Here is a 22,042-nt window from a genome sequence, read left to right as displayed (position 1 = left end):
TTGAATATGATATTAGCTGTGGATTTGTCATATATAACCTCTAATTATGTTCTGATCCTCATTTGTTGAAAATTCTTATCATGAAAGAATATGAACTGATTTTTCTGTAGCTATTGATAGGACCACATGACTTTTATCCTTCATTAAACCTGACAAGATGACTGTTATAAAAAATCAAAAGACTAGCACTACTCACAGTAGTCAAGATGTCAAATAACCTAAATGTCAATCAGTGGCTAAATAGATAAAAAAATGTGTATACAGACATTTAGAATATTATGCCACCTTCAAAAAGAAAGGAATCCTAAAATATCTAAAAACATGTATAAACCTTGAAAACAATATATTAAGTGAAATAAGCCAGTTACAAAAGGAGAGATACTACATGATTCACTTATATGACACAACTGAAACAGTCAAATTTACAAAAGTACAGAGTAGAATAGTGGTTTTTAGGGTCTGCAGGGAGAGGTAAGTAGGGAGCTGATTTAAATAGGTATAAGGTTTCAACTGAATAAGTTCTAGAGATCTCCTCTATAACATTGTGTCTAGAGTTAACCAGCTTTTATATAAATAAAAAATCTGTTAAGAGAGTGCACCTCATGTTGCATTCTTAACAACCTTAAAAATGGGTAGGGGTGGGGTTAGACGAACATCTAGCAGACAAGGCAGTAGGTGAGAATGAGGGAGAGCATATTTACAAAACTTCAAACCAGACATAGAGTCTGGAGCACACAGAGGAAGGGTAGATAGTACATAAACGGAGAAAACTGCTGAAGTGAAGCTGGCAACATGGGGCAGTTCAGGTCTTCCAATACAATTTATAAGAAACTCCTACTATATCCTGTAAGCAGTTGGGAATCAGGATTGCTTAGCATGCATTCAACTCCCAGTAGCAGAAGCCCCAAATAAGAGAGATTTCAACATAGGGAGTTGCTCAGAAACAGGACTAGTCCAGAGTTGGATAATTTTGTGTCATGATGATGCATGTGGTTAAAGACCCAAGAGCCATCTATCTTCCCAACCTGCCATCCCCATCATGTCAGCATGTTCCCTTATGATCGAGGTGGGGCAGCAACAGTTTCCAAATACTTTGCAGAATTGGGTGAAATAACAAAATACTATATCCCAGATCTGTAGCCTCATACTTGACCTGATGTCTAGATCTTGGGATTTTGATTTTGCACCTAAAGGAGACTTTGGATCTTCAAAGCAGAAACATCCCCAACAGCTGCCTCACACCAACAAACCCATAGCAAGACAGAGAAAAATGATTTATGCAATGCCACTAGGGGTCTATGAACAATATGTAGGGCTAAATATATATGTTTGCAAATAAATAGAATTCATCACCAATAAACATTTAATGAGCATTCCTTAGGTGCTAGGCCCTATTTTTAAAATATTTAATAGTGACGGTGGCTGGCATACTATGAACCCCACAGGAAGATCCTTGCAAGGGGCCTTCCACTTAGTCCAGGGCTACTAGCCATCGTGGCAGCCGCCATGGACCGCAAAGGTCAGAGGAAAGCAGGGAGCCGGCACAGCACACGAAGAAACAGCCAAGCAGACCCAAGACAACACGTCTTCCCTGACCTAACTGATCACTAACTGGGCATGCCTCACTCTCAAGGCAGCGGGGACAGCCACTGCACTGCCGATCTTGGCTCAGCGTTTGGCTCCGAGGTAGCAATGCCGCCTGGCTTCCCGGAAAACAAGAGCAAGCTGAAAAGTCTGCTGACCCAGGCTCATGCCAAGGACTCAACATGGCCCCGCATAAGGCCACGCCCCAATCGCTGTCGCACAACTTGCTGCCCAATCTGCCGCCGGTCACCTACATGCATGTCTAGGAGACAGATGGCTTCAGCCTTGGAGTATTCCTGCTGGAGAGCTGCACGTCCATCCCGCTGCACGACCACCCTGGCATGCAGGATAAGCTCAAGGTCCTCTATGGCAAGTGCACATCAGCTGTACTGACAAGTTGGAGGCGGAGAGCGGGCAGCAACCATGGTCCCTGCTGCCAGAGCAGTAGTTCAAGCCCCCACTTCAGGCCCTAGATTGGGAGGCGGTTGGCCAGGAGTGCTGGCACTTTATGGCTGAGTACACTGAAGTCAGCGGCCTCTGCATCCTCACGCCTCACAGGGCCAAGCTGCAACAGATCTACGTGGTGGATGGACCCGCTGCCTTCCTGGACATCCTGGCCCCACCCTACAACCTGGAGGGATGGCTGTGACTGCCACTATTACCAGACCCAAGGAGGCCTCTGGCTCTGAGAATGACCTGCCCTGAGAGGTGTGGCTCCTGTAAACCCCTCAGGCTGAAGACTTCTTGTGCTAGGGAGAGCCCTATTCAGGTCTCCAGGTCTTCCCTTGAAGCAAATGGCGCCCTGGAACATTGGGCAGAAGACATGCCATACCCTTATCAGCCTGGCTGGCTGTGGCCCTGCACAAAAGCTCTCTCTCTCCCCCCTATCCTTAGTATTGGATTTACTGAAGTGAGCAGCAGCTGATTCCTCTGCAGGTTGTGAAGCAGGGGCGACTGGACTACAGACACCTGGTATGGTTTTGGGGGCAGGGTAGGAGGGAGGCTAGGTATCCTGGTACTTTCATTGCCACTGGGGATTTGATTTGTGGGAGTGGGCAAGGGACTTTGAAAGGCCTTCACCCTATAGCCATAATGAAAATATTCTTCCTTGGTAACCCATTCTGTACAGAAAATACTAAATGATTATCTTAATCCCAACTCTTTGGTAAATAGGATTTGTCTTTCACTGCTGCCATTATAACCTTTTGATCCTCATAGTTTTAACTTATTGACTGAGCATGATCCAGTGTTTTGAAGTGTTTGTAGTTCAATTCATTGTTACAGAGGAAATTCTAAGAGTTGAGCTACTTTGAAAGTGAGCTGTCTTGTCTAATTAATTCCCTGTAAAAGTCAATCATCTTTTCAGAATTTGGGTATCACTGTAAAAACAACTATGCATGTCAAGGACAAGATTTATTCTCTTTCTTAGGCTTGCCCGGTAGCCATATCTGGTTTACCTTGGCAGGCATCTACTAAGTAATCACCTGTATATCTCAGTGACAGCTGGTCACTTAGGGCTCATCTTCCCCCAAGAATCTCCAGATCTGTGAGTTGAGCAGGTCTCTTATTGCAGATTCACCTTAAATGCAAAGACCATGTTATCCTCAAGTAACTTTTTTTCTTGTCTCAATGTACTTTAAGAGTTGATAATGTAATCCTGTGTTTTCTAACCAGAAGATTCAGAGAACCTAAATTGGTTATTCTTCCAAACAACTGAATGTAAAACACCTCTAGCCAACTGTTGAATTCCATGCCCCTTTTATTTCCAGTATCTTTCTGTAAAATTAGGCAAATATTGTTTGGATGGCTGTTTCACATTCTCCCAGGAACTCTACTGTTCCAGAGGGCTGTGGTTCTAGCTGGGTTGCTAGAAGTGTTGCCTTAGCCTTTATCCTCAAATAATAGTGTGCTGTAAATTTCTTTCATTTGATGTGGATTTCTGTAGGAAGGAGTAGAATGAAGAGGTGGAAGGAATGGTTGATCTAGCCTAAAGAAAAAAAATAGCTGTATTACTAGCTATTTAGGGCACCAAAACTTAGAATGAAGTATTTCCTGCTCTCAACTCTTAATATAAACAGTTGTGCTATTTCTAGAATTTTTTTGTCCATTTTGTAGGCAGAGAAACTTTACCTTATGTACAAATGTATTAACACCATTTAATTAAGCCATAGAGCACTATTTACCTCCTTTTACTATTTATAGGATTCTTTTATTTCACATAACTTTTCATAAAAATGAACTGCAGAACTAAACACATTAAAATTTGCCCAGCTGTCATGTAAGCCCTCTTGATTGACTTGGTCATGTGGCAGTAGAGTTCTAATATTCATAATAAAGTGATTTACTACTATTGTTGAAAAGTGTTGCCTCTATAAAGGAACAATATGTGCCTTTCCCTCTTGATGCACACTAGGTTACAGAGACCCAGAGTAAATAATATTTTTTTTTTACAATTTTTAAAATAGTATGAAAAAGCAAATTCTTGAAGAATAAATTTTTCCTCTTAAACAGAAAAGATGCCACACCACATGCCACTGAAAACATTTTGTAAATCCTGACACAGGCATAATACCATGCAATTCCTCCAGGGCTGCAAAAATTACCTTATTGTATTTTTCCTGCTAGTGTGGGTTAAAAAGCCTTGAGGGCAATCTGAAGCAGCTCTTCAGGTCTTTCAGTTTTAAATAAGTTTTAGGTATGCAAATGCTGATCTTCTTAGAAAACATCACTAAATAAAATTTATTCCTAGCACAATAATGTGTGTAATTATCATTCACATACTCTTGTAAATTACATTGTAGCAAAAAGTTGATTAATATACAAGGGTTGTTAATAGTATTGTAGTGTTGCACGTGTTACAATAAAATCTGGAGTACATTAACTATAGAAACACATCCTGGAAATTGAACAGCAATAAAGAATTATGAAAGACTTAATTACAAAAAGTATTAACATTCTCAATTATAAGCAATTTGTAAGAAAAAAGCTTAAGATACTTTTCAAAGGAATAAATTATTCCAGTCCAATATGGCAATATTATCTATATGTGGTTTAGTTTAATGAGAAAAAGGAAACTTTTGGTTCACTAATATATTCTGAGTAAATTAATGGTGAAAAATATAACATTTTAATGAGACATTACAGAGAGAATATGCTCATTACAAAGGAAATGTGGTGCAGAAAAATTCTTGCACCTCTATGCATAAACTGTTAGTCAAGACTAAGTGTGCTGTTACTGTATTTCCATATAATTCTGTAATATAGATTGATTTTGTAGGATCTGTGGTATAAAAATAATCTTTCCCTAGGAAAGACTAGTGAGCAAACAATATTAATTGCTTTTTTTCTTTTGAATAGTAAATGCAATAATTGCTTTTTATTGATGAGAGGTATCTAAATACTTTTGAAGATTTAAAATTCCCTAATCTTGGCAGTGGCTGGTTATATGAATGCAGAATATTATGTACCTACATAGGATTTTGAGTTTTTTTACTATGATTTGATGGGTTGAATTTACACTTGCTGCTTTTAATTAATGGAAATGATAGTATGTTTTGTCAACAGGAGTGAGCATTCATGTCTCTCACTATGTGATGCCTTGCATCATCTTTAACTCTACAATCAAAAAGGCCATAAACAAATGTGGGCCTTTGAGTTTGACTTTTATAACCATGAATCAAATTAAACCCTTTAAAAAAAGAAAAAAAGAAATACTGCTATTAAGGTGTATTGTTTTTAGGATAACAGGAAATAAGTACATGTACTGTCCAAAAAGCATATCACTATATAATAAATTATAAAAGTATTAGATATTATAACAATTAGTAATACATTAAATTTATAGAAATATATACACTAATACACCCAATCAACAAAGAAATAAATCACATTTTCCCTCAAGTGTACACAAAATATATTTTTAGGACAGATTGTGTGTAATGTAAAAAATTTAAGAACATTGACACTGTATATAAAGTATGTTTTTTGACTACAGTTGAATGAAACTAGAAATTAATAAAGAAATGAAAAATGGGAAAATTTATAAGTATGTAGAAATTAAACAACATACTCCTGAACAAAAAAAATGAAGCAAATAAGAAATCAGAATGTGTAGTAGAATGTATCTTGAGAGAAATGAAAATCAAAACCCAACTCAGAAACTTAAGAGAAGTAGCAAAACCAGGAAGTTTATAGCAAATTTTGTCAGAATAAGTAAATTCAATAACTTTACAAAAACAAAGGAGAGCTTACACAGCCTACCTAACGTTACTATTATGATCTTTTTTGCAGTGCTGGTGATAGACCCGAGAGCCTCACATACTCTGGAAAACCACTCTATACTGAGCAACATACCAGAAAAGTAAGCACAAAGTCATTAAAATACAGAATAAATACAATCAAGCACTAATAAATAAAAGGGAGAATTATAAAATAATAGAGAAAAAGTCAACAATCAGTGAGAATTTATTTTCTTAGAAAGGTAAGCCAAACTAATAAAAATTACTGAGATTAAAATAAAAATCAGAAAAGAGAATACTCAAATAAATTAAATCAGAAATGAACAAGAAAACATTCTAATTGATTCCATAAGGGAAAAATCATGCAGCAGAGATTACTATGAGGTTATGGAAAATATGCAACAAAACAGATGACCTAGAAGAAAATGATAAATTTCTAAAAACATACAACTTACCAATATTGAAGTATTAAGAAATAGAACATGCCTGTAATAGGTAAGGGATCTAAATAAGAAATGGCAACTAGTTAAAAACACAAATCCCAAGACCAGACCAATTAACAGGTAATTCTCCTGATTTTTTAAAATATGCCAATTCTTTAATTTAAACTCTTCTTGAAAAGTGGAAATAAGATATCACAATTAATTTTATGAGTACAGCATTATCCTGATACTAGTATTAGACAATTGTATTAAAATGATATTAAATTATAGGTTAATATCCCTGATTAAAATAGATGTGAATCTCTCAAAGAATAACAACAGCAAGTTGTCTAATAGCATATTAAAAGATCACACAAATGCTCAAATCAATAAACATGATATATCACATTTAATAAATACATGATTAAGAAAGAATCTAAATAAATGTAGAAAAAAATTTACAAAATTAGCATATTTTCATGGCAAAAAAATCTCATAATAAACTTAGTAAGTAGGACTTCAATTCAATATAATCAAATCAATATATGAAAAGCCCACAGCTAATATTATCATCAACAATAAAAAAAAATATAAAGCTTTTCTTTTAATATCAGGAGCAAGACAATAAGGCCCACCTTTATCACTTTTCTTCCATATAAATCTGGTATTATGATTCAGAGAAATAGTGGATGAAAAGGAATAAAAATATCTGCATTGTAAAGAATTGAAAATATCTCTGTTTTCATATGACTTAATCTTACATGTAGATTCCTCCTAAAGAGTCTACAAATAATTTTGTCAAAATAAGTAAATCCAGTAAGTTTACAAGATATGAAATCAACAAACAAAATTCAGTTACGTTTCATATGCTAACAATAAACTTTAAAAGCAAAAAAAAATTAAATATCATTTACAAGAGCATCAAAAACAGTAAGATAACATAACCCACTTGAATCAAATTATGGAAGATGATATGTCATGAGCTTTGTAATATTTTGAACAACCAATAAAAAATAAATTAATTAATTAATTAAAGGTGAAAATTGTACACTGAAAACAATGAAATGTAGATAAAAGAAATTAAAGCAGGTACAAAAAATAAGTATCCTGTGATTATGTGTTAAGAGTTGATATGGTTAAAATATCTCTAACACCCGAAGTAGTTTTTAAATTCAATAGTATTCTCCGCCAATGACCTTTGCTACAGACATAGCAAAGACAATATTTATTTTTACATTAATCCATGTGAAACCACAAAAGCTACAAGTAGCCAAATTAAATTTTACAGGGAATAATGTTGAAGGAGGCATCACAATTTTTGATTTCAAAATATACTACATAGTTTATTAAAATGTTATTTTCCTTACATAATGACATATGGAACATTGAAACAGAGAACTTAGAAATAAAACACACATATATGCCAAGTGAATTTCTGCAAAGTTTTCAAAAAGACACAAAGGGGAAAGGAAAATATTTGTAACAAATGCTAATAAGGAAATTGAATATACACTAGTAAAATAATAAAAGTAAATTTTTATCTTACATCATACCAAAAAACAACTCAATAGATATTAAAGACTTAAATATAATACCTGCACTGAAGGACACCAAAAATTAACCACAGTAGAAATTAGGAGCTTTTTATCAGTAACTTTTCTTGGATATGATTTCTTGGTTATAAAATCAAAACCACAGTCAACAATAACTAAAATGGAGAAGTGAAACTAAAAAGCTTCTACACAGCAGAGGAAACAATCAAAACAATGAAAATGCAATTACAAACTTAAAATAACTTCAAAACACATACCCAATAAAGGATTAATATCTAAAATATATTTTAAATATTCTACAATAAGAATAACAGCCACTCAATAAAAAGATGTGCCAAGCTCTTTTTTCTCCAACCTATGCTTTTGGCGCCTTTGTCAAGAATCAAATGAATATATACATGTTGGTTTTTCTCTGTGTCTTGAATTCTGGTCCATTGATTTCTGTGTACACTTTACATGATTACCATGCTTCTTATTGTTGTTGTTGTTTTATGTCTCTTCAGTGTAATTTGAAATGAGTATTGGGATTCTTCCAGCATATTTTTTTTGCTTAAGATTTTTAGACTATTCATGAGGATAATTTCAATTTAGATTGCTTGGGCTTCACATATTCTCATCCTTCCATAGACTAACTTGTCCAGGCTCGCAATATTCTAAGGGTCAGTGTGAGAATTAAAGCATGGGAAGAATTGAAACAAACTTGAAACTAATATCTCATTAAGTTTCTTGAATTTTGTGGTTTAAACCTTGTCACAAGAGCAGATAGAGTGGTTATTTTCACCACAAGAAACATTATTTGACAGTCAAAAATATAACTGAACTCAAAGTTTGTTGAAAGGATATTATTAAAAAAAAGACTTATTTGCTAAGTGGTGACATGGCTTCTTTCACTTAGCAAAATATCTTCCAAGTTCATTCGTATAATTGTAAATGGCAGGGGACCTCATCAGTCATGGGCAGCCAGATGATCACGTCGCCACTGCCAGATTATGGAAAATTATGCAACAAAAGAGATGACCTAGAAGAAAATGTCAAATTTTTAAAAACATAAAACTTACCAATACTGAAGTATGAAGAAATATAACATGCCAGTAATAGGTAAGGGAACTAAATAAGAAATGACAACTAGTTAAAAAGACAAAGCCTGCAGCTTTGCCCCTGCCATGTTTGGCACAAGTTACTTAGAGTCCAGCAACATATTGGCCAGAACTGCAGTCCTCCCACGAATTGAAGCCAGGAGGACTGTGAGCACTTTCTAGACTCCAAACAGCAAAAGGTGTGCATCAACCCCAACTGCTACCTCTAGGGGACTCCAGGGCTGCCTCCTGCACTCTGGTCGAGACAGGGAATGCTTCCAACAGCACTGCCACCTGGGCAAGTTCTGTTGTGCCTCCCTGCAATGGAAGCAGCTCCTGCAACACGAGCCATCCTTCCATCTCCAGGGTGCTCTGTGTTCTGCTCTGCCACACTACCCACCACATGGCCTGGCCCCAATATCGCTGAGCACAGCCCCACCCTCGACTCACAGTTGCACGCAGCACATACACACAGACACAAGCACAGACTCACACACGCACAGATGCACCACAAACTGCTTCTGCAGAGTGGGTTTCCCACAGTCTAGAAGTGTCTGGCAGATGGTGGAGAAGCACATGTCTTCAATTTTTTGAGGTCCTTCCTGCTGAAGGATGCTTGGACTGCTCTGTTCCTGGCCATGCAGCTTTGTTGCCATCTGAGAAGATGTCCCTGCCATCCTTTCCACATCCCAGTTCCTAGTGAGGATGTGGGGCCTCCCATAGGGATATCTTGGTGCTCACCACAGCACTCCTGTTGGCCATTGTGGATCCAGGAGGAGAGCCTCAAGTAGGGAGAGTGCCAGTGTGTTCAGCAGCTCGTTGGGTGCAACCCCAGCTCGAGTGGCATCCTGGGACCAGAGCTGGGTGGGGTAGTGCATGGGGAGGAGGCACACTGTGTCTCTCCCTGTAAGGCCATTCATGGAGGGGTGACCTGCATAGGCCTGTGGGGGGTGGGACCCTGGCTGAATAGTTCTTAGGGAACCAGGAGCAGAGTTGGGTAGGAACTCATGGGGAAGGAGGTGGTTGAGGTAGAAACGCTGTGGGGTAGGAGCTTGGTAGAGCAGCGCAGGGGAGGGGACACACTGTGCCTGTCCCTGGGAGGCAATGACTGAAGGGGTGACCATGCTAAGGCTTGTGGGGGAAGGGCCCTTGCTGGAGATTTTAGGGGACCTAAGCTGGGTGGGGTAGTGCCTTAGAAGAAGGTGCACTGTGCCTGTTGCTGCTTAGCATTGCCTCCTAATATTTCTGTGCAAAGCCCTGCCCTCATGCACAGGTGCATGCATAACTCACACAAGCTTGGGCGAGCATATCGCAAACTGTTTCTGCACCATGTGTTTCCAGGTATGTAGAAGTGACTAGCAGACCATGAAGAAGCATGTTCCTTCAAGTACTGGAGATCCTTCCTGCTGGACCCTGGAGGAGAGCCTCAGGTAGGGAGGGCTTCAGTGTCCTCAGTGGTATGTGACATTTGGCCCTGGTTGGAGATGTATTGGGGAACCGAACTGGATGGGGTAGGTACTAGGTGAGGTAGTGTGTGAGGAGGGGCCACACTTTGCCAGTTGCTGTGAAGTGGTGCCTGGAAAGGGTGCTCATACTGAGGCCTGTGGGGGCACTGCCCTGGCTGAATAGGCTTCAGGGGACTGGAGATTCAAGGTGGGGTAGGAGCTGGGTAGGGTAGTTTGTGGGGAGGGGCCTCACTGTGCTTGTACCTGTGAGGAGATGCTTGGATAGAATGCTTTGCTGAGGCCTGAGGGTGCAAAGCCTTCACTGGAGAGGTGTCGGGGCACCAGGTGCTGGAAGGGGTACTGCATGAGGAGGGCGCACACTGTGCCTTTCCCTGTGAGGCAATGCCTAGAGTGGATGCTTGTGCTGAGGCCTCTGGGGGTGAAGTCCTGACTGGACAGGCATTGGGGGGACCATAGCTGAGTCGGATAGGAGCTTGTTGAAATGCTTTGAGGTTTATGTTGTCCAGTGTGTCATACTCATGCTTCATGGAAACTTGATTATCAGTTGGTTTTGTCTTAAAATGGAAAATAAACTGTGTAGCTGAAATAGTCAGTTTTTAAAGGCATTTGTCTGATGTCTTCTGATGACATTTTGCTCTGTTGAGACAGGCATTGATAATAACATGTCTTTGTAATAACACATATTTCATGTCAATTTTTTGTTCATACAACCAGTTATAGTCAGAAAAATTTGGTTTTTTAAAATTTTTTCACTCCATCATTTGTAATGTTTTCCAGTAAAAGCTGAATTTTCTGAATATTTCTCTATGTGTGTGTTTGTATACATACAAATGTATGACTATGTGTGTGCATACATATATATGTATATATTATATATATATATATATATATATATATATATATATATATATATATATATATTAGAGAGAGAGAGAAGGACAGAAAGACTATTTTTATATTAGGTAAATTAATTTGTATTTGTATGGGTACTCTGGTGTATTTTTGCTATAAAATTTGAACTTAAAAATAAAGTATCTCATATTAAATAGTTAATAAACAGAAAAATGAAATATCTGACATCAAAGCAAAAAATGAAAGTTGGGAATGTATGGTCTTCTGCTACACTCATTATTCTGTAACTGAAATTTGAATATCAGATATTGATCAGATAATATCAGTAACAGAGTGAGCCTGATGATGTGGGCAAGACCATCACTATGAAATTTATTTGAGAAGTTCAGATTATCAGCTGTGTTTTTCTTTTATTCTTTTAATCTTAGTTTTTTTTACTCTTTGCAAAGTATAAACTATCACAACCTCCTTTCTCATCTATAGCTACCTAAATAATTTGTTTAGAAAATTCATAATGTATTCTTCAATAGGTTACATGATCTTAAACATTTGAGAAAAATGTTTTCAACTGTTTTATGTTATTTACATTTCTTTGATTTGTTCATTTTTAATTAGAACACATGTAATGGGAGATAATATCTCTATATTTTAATGTTGAAAATTTTAAAGGTCTTAATCATAGTACTTGTTTTAATACAGAGCTCTATTCATACCAAAGAATAACATTAATTTGAAAAGATAGAACATAATGACAATTACACAGGATGATTGCAAGTTCAAGGGCAGCCTCAGAAACTCTGTGAGACCCTTCATCAAAAATTGTACCAACTGTATCACTGAAATAAAATGTTGTGGATCTAGCCAGTGGTAGAGGTCCCCTGGGTTCAGTGTGCAGTGTTAGAGAAGAAATGAATAAGAATAAATGAAAAAAGAACCAATTAGTTGCTAACAGTTTTATGAAATAAACATGTATTTTCTAAGGTAACCTATTAAAGGTTTTTTTTTTTTTTTATTTAGGTGGAACAAATAAAAGAATGAGGTTATTTTGTCCTAATCATAATATTATAAAACTCATAGGACTTATTTTGATAATTTTTATATTAGTGAAAAATTGGAATATTATTTGATTATTTATATTTCTGTGTGTTAATAACTAGTTGACAGCTAGTTATATCTAGTGTACAGTGGGCATGGTTCTGCCACCATTCTTTGATAATATCAATTATTTAATAATAATGATAACTAGTTTCCAGCTAATTATATCTACTGTATAGTGAGCATGGTTCTGCACCATTCTTTGATAATATCAATTATTTAATCATAAATATGGCTTAAGAATACTAATCTTAGGAGGCTTACTGAGGCTGTGGTATTAGTGACAAATATTGAATATGAAAATAATAAGAAGGACTTTGGAAAATGTTTATTTTTTTCTCTCTCTGATTAATGTGGGAATCTATATGTCTATCTATTTATTTATAAACAGGTTTGATTGGATATTGAAAAGGCAACTTGATATTATTGGTTTTTATATGACAAGAGAGGAAACAGTCCCCTTGTCCTCTATGAAGGACCAGAAGATGTGTTTTCTTTCATGTCATGTCACCAAGATCTGAACCTTTTGCAATTTGGGAGTTGAGAGAATTTACTTATTTTCTTTCTGTTCCTGTTTCTCTATCTGAAAGGTAGCAATAAATATAGCAGTTCATTTATAATATTTTCCAATAGTTTTAAATAAATGACGAGGAGACAGCTGTAGACATATGTAGACAGTGCCCAATAAAAATAGCAGCAACTCTTGCCACTGCCATTCATTTCATGGTCCTTTGTTGTCATATTACAACAGTGCTGGAGGATCATGGAGATTTAATCCCTGACAGTGTCATTGATTCCCTGTGATCTAAATTGTGACAGCTAATCTTTCTGTGTTTGGTTTGTCATAAATCAGTTGGTGATGAATGGTTCATTTCCTGCACAAATGTTTGAAAAAATTTATTCATTGTCTGTACACTGTTGGGTGACATTCTTAGAATGCATTCATCTGCAGTTTTTATTTTAAGTGTTATTACTAAGAGCCTCTGGAATTGTCTTCATGACACCTATTTTCTGAAGCTTTTCCTATTATTTTCAGTTACATCAGAAATTTCCTTCTAAAAATAAATTTACTATTGTCACGTTACTTCAGATGTACCTTTAAGATAAAAATAAAAACAAATAAGAAACTAACATAATGAATCTCTTTTGTTAGTCAATAGCTAAACATACTGTAGAAGTTTCCTAATTTAGTTCTTCCAGTGATTTTTCAATAGAAGTGGTTTTAAATGCTGAGGAGACTGGCAGAAGTAAGATGAATCATGTTCTAAAAGCATCATCTTCTCTTTCTTCTTGGGACTTAATGAAGAATCTATCATTTATTTCTGCTCCTTGAAACTTAGAACTTAACATGCTTTTATACACTGAAAATAAATACTAAAAACAAGCAAAATGTCATGTTAAACATTTTTGTTAAGTTAATAGTATAATAAAAACCCTATGTATCAGCAGACTGATATAAGTTAAAAAATTCTTTTTAATCTCTGCATCAATATTTCTGGAAATAATTTGAAAAAGTGATCTAAAGTATTTGAAAAAAAGTTATAACACTTCACTGAAATAAATAGCACTGTTATTGCTTTTGAGGAAATCAAAATATCAGGATATTGTGAATTAAAAATAATTTTTAATGTTAAGCTATAAAGGATATACTTAAATAGTTTAAATTTAATGAAAACATTTGTATAGGATGCATAAGTATGATCAAGCATAAATAATCATAATAGAGATACCTGGAAAATAAAAGTGAGTAGTTTTACCAAATATTTAACTGTATCATGATAGTATAAAACCATTATAGTGTGGACACAAGCTAGCATATCTATTATATGAGAATAACAATGGAGAATAAGAAAATTTCTATTTCTTTTGAAAATGAATTTGATAAATTAATTGTAGAACTTGAAATTTTTAGTGATAAGTTCATTTCTAGAACTCTTGCCTGAAATTACATTAAAAAAGTGTGACATTTTATAATGAGCACATATATTATAAGTTAAGCAGTAGAACACATTGTGTGTTCAAGTTCTTACAGGCATGACATTAAGCACTTTGCAGCAGAAGAACAAGTTGTAGGTAAATTATTCTCAGTGACATTATCACCTGTATCTTTAATAGAACTGCATAAGCATTTCAATAAAGTTTAGAATCAATACACAATTAATGAAGGCTGCCAGTAATTTTTATGTAATGTTTTTATCTACCATCTTTAGAAAGTTAATTAATATATAATTTGCCTACAATAAACATAATATTAACATTTCAACTATTTTGGAGAAATATGGTTCCTGTCTCATCACAGTGAAAACTTTAATAAATTTATTATAGTCCTTAAAATATTTATTATAAATATTATGTTAATTCATTATTAATAGAGATCAATCAATCTATAAGAGTTTATACTCTTTCCTAAAAATGGCATTTTAAACAAAAATTGCATATTTATAGATACTTCCGTTTTATTTTCAGATGTGCATCTATAAGAAAAGTGGATTTTTGTGAAAAGTAATTAAAATCACTTTTTGATTAGCTACAATGTATATTATACAATTTTGTAAGAACACTGTGAAGTATGTACACATTAAAAAAATTAAGCGTATATGTAAATACTTTAGTATATACATATGCACATGTATGCAACATAATGCAGTGTTTTGATGTTCTAGCACAGAAGTATTGGAATAATAAAAATTCGAATATTTTTATTATTCTTTCAGATTCCATTACACTAAATTCTAAACTGGCTAGCTGAAACGGATATATTTCTCTCAATACAACATAAACTAATAGAAATAAAGAAAACTATGATTTTTAAATTAACTTAACAACTACCTGTTGTGTTAAAAGATAGTGAGGTCCTAAAATTAGAATACAAATTCACATCTGTATATATTTTCAAATGTTTGAGCTCTTTTCATTTTTGTACGAGTCCAAAATAACAATGAAAATACCTAAATCCACACCCTAACAGACCAAATCTCCACAATAACTAATTGCATACCTATTTTATCTCTGTTCCATGGTAACTCCTGGAAAGGACTAGAAGTTTTTCTAGTAGTAGTAGTAATAGTAATAGTAGGTAAATGTTAGTGTTTTTAACTACCAAAAGTATGTTTTCAATTTGTATTCTCTTCATGGTCTGTTTATTATTTCTGCCCATGTGTGGTTAAGTGATATGTGAGAGGGCAGCCCTGAATGGGGCTATGTAAATTTCCTGGGAGTCACATAACAAAATACCACAAACTATGTAGCTAACAACAGGAATTTATTCTCTCAAAATTCTAGCAGTCAGAATCGGAAATCAAGGTGTGAATAAGGCTGTGCTCCTTCTAAGACTCTGGATAAAATCCATCCTTTCCTCTTCCTAGTTTTGGTGATAACCTTTAATCCTCCTTATTTTTGTCAGCTTGCAGCTGCATCATTCCAATCTGCTTCTCTTCTCACAGGTCCCTCCCTTCCCATAATCTTATTATATATAGTCCTTCAAGCATATTGGGTAAGGGGCAACATTAATTCCCTCATCTTTACTGTGTGTGATATAAACCTATTGGATTTTACCATCTTGGCCATTTTTTTTAAACTCACAGATTAATGTTGTTTAAATTATAGTTTAAAATAAACAAAAGAATGACAGGTTTATTGTATGTTTTATTTTACAAGCCCAAGCACTGTTAAATACCCCATTTTATAATGTCATTTGAACATTTTTAAGTACATAGTTATTTTGTATTAAAATATGCTGGCATTTTAAATCTATAATTTTCAGGTAAGATTGAATTAATTTAAATGACATTTAAGAAAAATCCAATAATAATTCCTTTAAAATAAGATCTCAGACATTTTAATTGTGTAATAGAATAATATTAACAATTCACATTGTTGGGACAACCTACCTACCCTTTAAGAGATGAATCAATGAAGAAATTATGGTGTATATATACACAATGGAATATTACTCAGCCTTAAGGAGAATGAACATATGGCATTTGCTTGTTAGTTGATGGGACTGAAGTTATCATGCTAAGTGATATGAACCAGTCTCAAAAAAACCAAAGGCCAAATGTTCTCTTGGAAATGTGGATGCTAACCCATAACAAGGGTATGGAAAGTATAGAAATTCACTGAATTGGACAAAGGAACTAAAGGGGGGTGGTGGATGGGAATAGAAAAGACAGTAGAATGAATTGCACATAATTTTTCTATGTTCATATGAGCACATGACCAGTGTACCCACACAAGAATGGAATAAAAATTGGAATGGCTTGCACACCATGTATGCATAATATGTAAAAATACACCCTAAAGTCATGTGTATGTGAAAAACAAATTTAAAAAAGGAAAAAAATAATTTTATATGGGTTTTGTATTCAAAATACCATTTCATGCTGTCAGTGATGAAAAATAAAATAATGTTTTCTGATAAATAAAAATAATCTGTATTTGCATATTTTCCTTTCCCAGAATGTTTATATGGTCATTTGCTTTTTTGTTATTGCCTAGCATTCTTTTGTTTCCATTTGAAAGACTCCCAATAGCAATTCCCATAAATTAGGTCTAGTGATAATTAACTCACTCACTTTTTTTCCAAAGAAAGTTGTTATTTTTTCTTAATTATTAAAGGAAAGTATTGCTAGTGCTCTCTTCTTGATTGTCAAATTGTTTTTAATTTGTGTGTGTGCATCTTTTTTCTTTGAAAAATTTATATATCATCTCTGACCTAAATTTTTTCCATAATATCAGCTGATGATTTTCTGGAAGCTCCATCATATGAGATAAATCACTGTTCAGTTCTTGTGTTCAGAATTTTGTATTTTTATTTTAATTTATTTATTTATTTTAGTCACTGATAGGAACTTATTTATTTATTTATTTGTTTATTTATATGCAGTACTGTAAATCGAACAGCCTTTCTTTATTTATTTATATTAGGTGCTGAGAATCAAACCCAGTGCCTCACACATACCAGGCAAGTGTGCTACTGCTGAGCCCCAGCCCCAGCCCCAGCCCATCAATAATTTTGATTTTTAAATTTTGATAGTTACGATTTGCCTTACTGTGTGTCCTTTGTGGATTCATCTTAATTATTGTTCTTTGAGCTTCTTGAATTTGGTATCCCTTTTCTTTCTCAGAATTGAAAAAAAAAAGTCTATTATTTTTTCAAATGAGTTCTCTTTCCCCTTCTCTTTCTCTTCTTTAGAGATACATGAAAAACACATATTGGTCTTTGTGATGTTGTCTCATAAGTCCCTTAGAGTTTCTTCACATTTAATTTTTTTTTATTTTCTTTGTTTCTATCAATAATTTCAAAATGCCTGTATTTGAATTCAATGACTCACTCTTGTGCTGGATTAAGTCTGTTACTGAACACTTCTAGTGAATTTTTTATTTCATTTATTGTTTTATTTAGCTTTTTATACTGTCATGTTGGCATTTTTACATCTTCCATGTATTTTCCTGATTTTGTGTAGTTTTCTTTTTCAATATTTTTTACTTGTATTTGGACACAGTATCTTCATTTTATTTATATATTTTTATGTGGTGCTGAGGATTGCACCCAGGGCTTCATGTGTGCTAGGCAAGTGCTCTACTGCTGAGCCAGAATCCCAGCCCCTTTGTGTAGTTTTATGTGTGTATTCTCTCATAACACATGTAGGTACTTTTAAGAGGGCTATTTTTCATTTCATGAAATTATCCATAGACCTTCAATGTCTTAGGATTGGTCTTTGGAGAGTTGTTTTGTTTATTTTATTTATTTGTGTTTCTATATTTCTTCATGTGTCTTGTTATTTCTGTTATAAATTTTTTGTTGTTTTTGCATTTGAAAAGACAATTATCTCTTCCAGACTTTGTGAATCAGTTTTGTATGGGGAAAAAGTTTCATAAATTAGTCAGAAATTTTGGAAGCCCCTTGAATATTTTACTGGAGTGCTTCTTTTCTGGACTTGAAATATGATTTCTGAATTAGACAGGTTTGCTGGTTTCTTTAGGAAGCTTTTGTACTCTCTTCCTCCCCTTGGTGTATCACTGTACTACTGTAGAGTCTGATGCTTAGACAATTCTTTTGAGCTCTCTGTGGTTTTCAGCTCAACTCAGGTATTGAAAGTAAGAGATTTCCTCAAATGAGCTTTGAGACAAGTGAGACAAATCATTTCCTAAGATACCTGTCTCTCCCTAAACAAAACCTAGAATATTGGAAGCATATCCACTCTTCCTCCTAAGAAAGTAGTCATGAATTATGTTTGTCCTACTGGGTTGGGCATGGAGTTCAAAACAGGTGAAAGGAAGTGGCTTTTCCCCCATCTTTAAAAGAAACTGTATTCTCTGGAATACCTCAGTTTCATAACTGGCTCTGAAATGTGCTATGTCAATGTTTGTGATGTAATGAGGTCTGGGACTTTCTATTCTCAAAAATTTCAGACACCACTCATGAAAAACATTTTATTTTAATAAAAAAATGTCAGTATTAGGTTATTCATATTATAATGTAACTTTAATTCAAGTATAATTTCTTAAATGTGAGCTACATTGTAGCATAAAATTCATTTTATGGGAAAGTTTAAATACATTCAGCCACTTTTATCTTGTGGCCCATTGAGTTACAATAAATAATAACATTATGATATTTATGGTATTGTTTAAATATCCTAAGCCTGTTGGGTTTTTGAAGTTGAAATATTCTTGTAAAATATGTAACATTTAAATTATTTTTCAATGATGAATAGCTGAATATATCCAACTAAAGTCATATGCGATCTCCAAATTTATAATCAAATTTTCTTTAAAAAGTTTAGTTAAATAGCATTTTTTTTCTGAGCCCTGAAATAAGGAAATCTGATGAGCACATTTAAGGTTTTTATATTCTAAGGAGTTAGATTATAAACCAAATCTGAAATCAATAAATTATGAAAATTTGGGGAAGATAAAAGTTGAGAATCTTGGCAGGACAAGAAGAGCTTTCTGGTGCATTCCCAAAACTTCAGATCAAAGGTGAAGTTTTTGTTGATGCTTTTGTTGACATTTTATTCCTTTAATTTTTCCCCTTACCAGCTTTTCCATTTTATACCTACCCTTTCCATTTAATAGAAACTTCATTATTTATAGTTCCTCAATTATTTTTTCTTCTTCCTAGCTAAAACTGTCATATAATTTAGATATTGATCATTATTTTTCTAGCATACTGACATATCATGAAGTGGTCTTTTTGTGAATTCATGAAATAAATCACTTTCTTTTACATTTAATGTTTTCACATTCATTATTCAATGTACATAATGCACACATTTTTTTGGTTGAAGGTTTGTAAAACGTCTTGCCTGAAACCAAGAAGTAAGACACTGGATCTAGTTTCCCTAATAATAAGTGGTTTCATATTAACTGAAGTTATACTTTTTCACATCCAAATCAGAATCATAGGTTAAAAATCTGCTATATGGCACACGCTGTGGTGATAATAGATTTTAGGCTGAAGAAAATTGAGGGATTATCTCATAGATTTAAAGGTCAATAAGAATTTTATTTGAAGATTAATTTGATGCTAACATTCAATTTTTGCTTATTAAACCCCATGAAGTTAGTAGTTGGTTTTCTAATTCCTAAAAAAATCAGAATGATGCAGGGAGTAAAATTGCAAAATAAAAATTGATAATATGAACTATAATGTCTTTGTTCATTAAAGATGTATAGGACTGTGTTGATAAGCAAATCTGTTCTTTTAAATTTCTTGATGATATGTGATTTTAAGTGTACAAATACATATTTCCAACATAGAAAAACAACCTCTTTAAAGTTGTGTAAAAAACACAGTAAAATCAGAAATATATTTCAAAATTTAGGAATATAAACATTTTTCCAATCAGAAATTTCAAAGGCATGTTTACATTATATATTTTTATTTCAATATAATACAATACCTAAATTGCATATATTACTTTGAGTTTTGTCTACTTCATATTTTGTTTAATAGATGCATTCCTGTTATCATATATATTTATATGTCTTCTTAAAATTGATCTAGTATTTACAATATCTATATAAAATATTTAGTTTTAAATTTTATTATTTCTTTGCTACATGTGGTGGTGGGAATTGAACATGGACTTTTTGCTTGGTAAATGCTCTATCACCTAAGCCACATCCCCCAACCTGAAGTTTATTCTGGAGAGATATGATTTTGTTATATGATTGAAGCTATTACCAACAATTAGCTGGGGGATGTTCTTATATACTGATGCTAGTGTTAAATATTTTTCCAAGTATAAAAAAATCATGCAGCTAAATAAAAAATGATTAATTCAGAAGCCTATATTCATAAATTTAAATTTGTTTATGCATATATCTTAACATGTTAAAAATATGTTCTATACAAACTTACTACAAAATTTCTCTAGGAGACATGTTATTGCTGAGGAAAAAGCTTTGGAGTAGAATTCAGTGGTAACACTACAGAAGTCAGGATCAGGGCAAGTGCTAAGTACTTTCTTTTGAGTATGTGAATGTAAACTTGTAGCAATTACCAGTTCCCAACTGGCAACTGGTCTTGTGCAGCTCTTGGAAAATTCAGATTAAAATTAACTTTACCATTTAGTCACACATTATTTACAGATTTGGCAAAAAAGTACTTACTCCCCACATCTGCATATTCCTGAAAGTTTGGACATTGTCTTATTTTACGTTGAATTCCTAAAACTTCGTTAGTTGTGAGGCAAATAGAGAGAGATTTGTTTGAGAAACTTTATTCACTTAGTTGAATAGTGAGACAACATTTCTAAAATAAAAATTCTTAATTATTTTTTAAAATTTTGATAGCATTCATTATCTTTCAGAGTTTTGTATACATTATTTCAAGCCCTCCTAATTTTTAAGGGTCTGGCTTGAAAAATCAACTGAAATCATTTTTGTTTACTTCTAAATATGACCAGTCATTTTTTACCTGCTTTGAAAATTCTGTCATTTTTCAGTACATTAGGCATTAATATCTATCTATCTATCTATCTATCTATCTATCTATCTATCTATCTATCTAGACACAGTATCTTTATTTATTTATTTTTATGTGGTACTGAGGATTGAACCATGGTCCTTCAATGGGAGGCAGGCACTCTACAACTGAGTTAGACCCCCAGCCCCAAGGTTAGGCATTTTTATAATAATGTGCCTTGTAATGGGTTTGTTGTAATTTTTTATATTTGGAGGCCTGTATGCCTCCTGTATTTTATTTTCTGTTTAATTTTTTTTTAGATTTGGGATTTTTTCTCTTCTTGTTTCATGGAAAATATTTTGCATTCCTTTAATTTATATCTCAGAGCCCCTGTAAATCCTAGATTTGACCTTATATATTACTCCACATTTCTTGAAAATTCTGTTCATATTCTCTTAACATATTTTCTCCATGATCAAGTTTCTTTGCCAAGATTATGTATATTGTCTTTGTTACCTCAATATCTATTTTTCAGATGATCTAGTCTGTTGGTAATGCTTTCTATTGAATTTATAATCTGGTTTATTGTCTTCAATTTCAATAATTTCCAATTGATTCTTTTTCAAAATCTGTATCTCCTTCTTGACATGACCTTTCACTTCTTATATTTTCTCTCTGATTCCAATCCTTACATCATTTTTTACATCTTAAATTTTCTTATCTACAAACTTTCTAAATTCATTTCTTGACATTTCCTTACTGCAGTGTCAGTGGAGTCTATTTTAAATCATTCTGTTTTGTTTTGGATGTTTTCTTCTTTTGTGTTTTCTTTTCATATTGTT

General features: G+C 33.9%; 1 pseudogene; it reads left to right on the top strand.

The window, feature by feature from the left end:
* Window positions 1-1,617: 1,617 nt before the first annotated feature.
* On the top strand, window positions 1,618-2,373 carry LOC143640440 (2-aminoethanethiol dioxygenase-like; annotated as a pseudogene).
* The last annotated feature ends 19,669 nt before the right edge of the window (window positions 2,374-22,042 follow it).

The sequence above is a fragment of the Callospermophilus lateralis genome, unplaced genomic scaffold (genome assembly GCF_048772815.1).
Source record: "Callospermophilus lateralis isolate mCalLat2 unplaced genomic scaffold, mCalLat2.hap1 Scaffold_268, whole genome shotgun sequence".
Taxonomy (NCBI): Eukaryota; Metazoa; Chordata; class Mammalia; order Rodentia; family Sciuridae; genus Callospermophilus; species Callospermophilus lateralis.
The sequence above is the reverse complement of the archived record's forward strand: the minus strand, read 5'-3'. Positions and strand labels throughout refer to the sequence as shown.